The sequence below is a fragment of the Lathyrus oleraceus genome, chromosome 7 (assembly GCF_024323335.1).
Source record: "Lathyrus oleraceus cultivar Zhongwan6 chromosome 7, CAAS_Psat_ZW6_1.0, whole genome shotgun sequence".
In the NCBI taxonomy this organism is placed as follows: domain Eukaryota; kingdom Viridiplantae; phylum Streptophyta; class Magnoliopsida; order Fabales; family Fabaceae; genus Lathyrus; species Lathyrus oleraceus.
The window spans coordinates 401,975,361-401,979,320 of NC_066585.1; positions in this window are offsets into that span (position 1 = coordinate 401,975,361).

Consider the following 3,960-nt stretch of genomic DNA (forward strand, 5'->3'; position numbering starts at 1 on the left):
AAAACTTACCCTCCTCCTCTCGTAGTTGCTTGTGCTAGTGTTATTATTGTTGCACGGCTGGTAGGCCTGTTGTTGTTGATGATGTTGTTGTTGTTGTTGTTTATGAACTTCTCAAAAAGCATGTGTTATATGAGCCACCTGGTGTTGGTTGACGGCTGGACGCACATCCTTCCTCCTTATAGAGGGCCTTCTTTTAACATGAGAGGTCACATCATGAGTCTCTCCCTCCTTCTTCCTAGCAAAGCCTCCATACTTCTTTGCTGAGGAACCATCATCTCTAGATAAACGTCCTTCGTGGCCCCCTCCTCTAATCTCATCCCATATTCACCATTTCGGTGAAGTCTGAGGGAGCACTAGCAATCATTATTTCATAATAGAAAGAGGTCAAAGTCTTAAAGAAGATCTTTGTCATCTCCTTCACTTCCAGGGGTGGCACTATCTGAGCTGCCAGTTCTCACCATCTCTGGGCGTACTCCTTGAAGGTCTCCTTGTCCTTCTGCATCATCGCCCTCAATTGGTCCCTGTCCGGAGCCATATCCATATTATATTTATACTGCTTAACGAAGGCCTCGCCTAGATCATTGAAGGAGCGGATGCTTGCACTCTCCAGCCCCATGTACCACCGGAGCGTAGCACCTGTCAGGCTATTCTGAAAGTAGTGAATCAGTAGTTGGTCATTATCAGTCTATGTGGACATCTTGTAAGCATACATCATAAGATGGCTGAGCGGGCATGTGTTTCCCTTATACTTCTCAAAGTCAGGCACTTTGAATTTAACAGGGATCTTCACGTTGGGCACTAGGCACAACTCAGCAGCACTTTTCCCAAAGAGGTCTTTTCCCCTCAAAGTCTTCAGTTCCTTGTGCAGCTCAAGGAATTGATCTTTCATCTCATCCATCTTCTCATATACATCCGGGCCCTCAGACAGCTCAGAATGATAGATGGTGTCTTCAACACGGGGAAAGGTGTGCACAATGGGTGGTGGCATAGACAGGACCAGGCTAGATGCCATCAGAGAAGCGAGAGTAGGAGCGAAGCCCTCTGGCATGAAATTAGATGGCATTCCTCAAGGGAATTCGGCTGGCATAGTCGGAGCGAAGTGGGTTGTTGCAGCAGGCACAGTTGAAGTCACTACCTTAGATATGACAGTCCTCGCAGGAGGAGTTGCAGGAGTTGGTGAAGCTTGGCTTTGGGCGGCCAGAACTGACGCCATCATGGCAGTCAGCCTAGCGATCTCTTCCTTCAGGTCCCTGTTTTCTTGCTCTAGATGCTCCATTATCTTCGGATGATTATCTCTGGTATTATACCGGTGCGTCAGCATGTCTTCAAAATAAATGAAGAGCAAAGAGTTAAACCACTGATCAAGAGCTCGGAACAAAACCTGCTTATGCATATGATGCATGCAATGTTTGTGCATATGGTTTGTTTTTTATTAGAGGAACTTTATAGAGATGTATTTGCAAATATTTGAAAATATTTAACTTTTAAGACATATATGGAATACTCATAGCAATAATATTTGGAAACTTTTTACACCAGAGAAGTAATTCAGTTTTGGTAACCAAATACAATCCAAGAGAAAAGGAGAATGAACATCCTATGGAGCCCTAGAAACAATCGTCCAAAGCCCTTGAGATCGGAAGATAAGTTGCACGAAGCCTCTTCACCTCTCTCTCATAAGCTGCTTCCATATCGGCCTTCTCCTTGGCGAGCTGATCATACTTCCTCTTCCAGAACCTAGATTAATGAGGAAGAAGAGAAGTAACCACATCATCGGGATCATCAATAACCTGATGCTCTAGAAACTCTATCACTGCATCCTTATCTTTGAGCTGCTAAAGAAGTTCCTTACGCTCACGAACCCATGCACGCGGCCGGTCTTCATCTCTCAACTCCTCTACTCCTTGGTTAGGGAGGGTTGAAGGCCCAACCATAACCATAGTGGTAGGTCTCGGATAATCGTATGGCATGCGGTACTCAAGAGCTCTCTTCCTCACCCAAGCAGTGTAAGGTTCCAAAGCAATACAATTCTTCGGACCAAGCTCATTCCTCCCTTTCCTATGAACTTTGCGCCAGGCGCGGACCATCATATCCTTCAGGTTTTGGGGATCTTTACCCTCTTGAAAGAATAAGCCTTCCAACACAACGTTGTGAGGTTTATCCTTTAAGGGGAACCCAAGTTGACGACTAGCTAAAGCAGGGTTGTAGTTAATTCCATCACATGTACCAAGAAGAGGCACATTGGAGAACTCACCACAAGAGTCAATAATCTGAACGCCATCATAAACATGGTTATACCAAGAGATATCATCATTAGTGAGAGACATAAGTCTCGTAGACCACCCTAGACATCCCTTGTTCTCCTTGAAGGCGAGCGTCTGAGGCAAGTGCGAAATAAACCACTTGTACAACAGAGGCAGACAGCACACAATGGAACCACCACCCTTTGCATTCCTCATATGCAAAGAGAAATAAGTGTTACCCAACAGAGTCGGAACGGGATTAAGAGAAGAGAAAATCCTAATAGCGTTCACATCCACAAAATTGTCGATGTTGGGAAATAACACTAGCCCATAGATGAGTAGTACAAATATGGCTTAAAAGGCATCCTTACTCATGGCCTTCCCAAACAAAGTAGCTTGGGCAATGAGAAAATCAGATGGGAGACCTTGAATTCCACCTTTGGTAGTCATATGAGCAACAATGTCAGATACATCTACATGAAGCATGTCAACAATCTCTTGAGAAGACGGAATCTTCTCCAAACCACTGAACGGAAACTGATCAAGAATAGGTATACCCACATGATAGGCATACTCCTCAAGCGTAGGCAAAAGCTGGAAATCCAGAAAAGTGAAGCATCGATAGAGAGGATCATAGAACTGCACCAACACACTCATCAGACCTTCATCCACCTTGGTAGAAAGAATAGACAGAAGCTTCCCATGGCGAGCTTTGAACTCCAAAGGCTCTAATACATAAGATGTCAAACTCCTTAACTCTTTCAAGTCGGGTTGTCTGAAACTGTACTTCTCTGTATTCCTTCTTTGCTTATCCATGTCTGAAAATTTGAAAATAGACCTCTTAAGTTCCTTGAAATTTTTTATTGTTAATGACATGGATGCGAATGAATGAATGCATGGATGCAACAAACACACTCAAGGATCAAGCAACTCACACCACACAAAGGTCACGGGATGGCTCAAGTCATCATCAATATCAATCATCCATTTTGGTGGATTATGGTTTACACCTTATCAACACCCAAGTTCCATTGATATTGAGGATATACAAGAACGGATCAACCGTGAATCACGGGTTTGTTGTAAGTCACGAGCATGAAGTCTCGGTTAAGAACCACCCAACGGGAGTGTATTATGGTTAAACCTGATGATCATGTTCTAACAAGGGTCCCCATAGTCATCATCTCATCTTTCGGATATTATCGGATAAAACGACTACTCGTTCTCCAAAAATATTCTCAAGAGGGACTCTTATGAGTGTAGTATCGCGTAACAATCGTCTCAAGTCTTACACTTGAACGACCTTCGCACTACGTCCTAAAATAGGCCAAGATGAGCTAGGTATCTAAGGTCCTTGGCTTCTAAGGTTTATATTGGAAAGAGTAATGCCTAACCACGACTACTCGTGTGACATTATTGATCCCAACAAGACCTCCACCAAGTGAATGGGCTTGCAAGTCAACTTTCTAAGGAATAACTCCACACAAGTCAACAAGACTATGCCATTCTCCTATCATAAGTGCACTCGAGTTCGGGTATAGAACTCATCTCACAAGAGATCACCAAGCACACAAGCAATTAATATATCAAGCAATTCATACATTACAAACAATACAGTCATCCCAAATTTGCACAAAAACATGTCACCAATAAATATAAACATACAACACATACAAGCAAAAAGTAGGCTAAACCCACTAGGAAGTATCAAAATCCC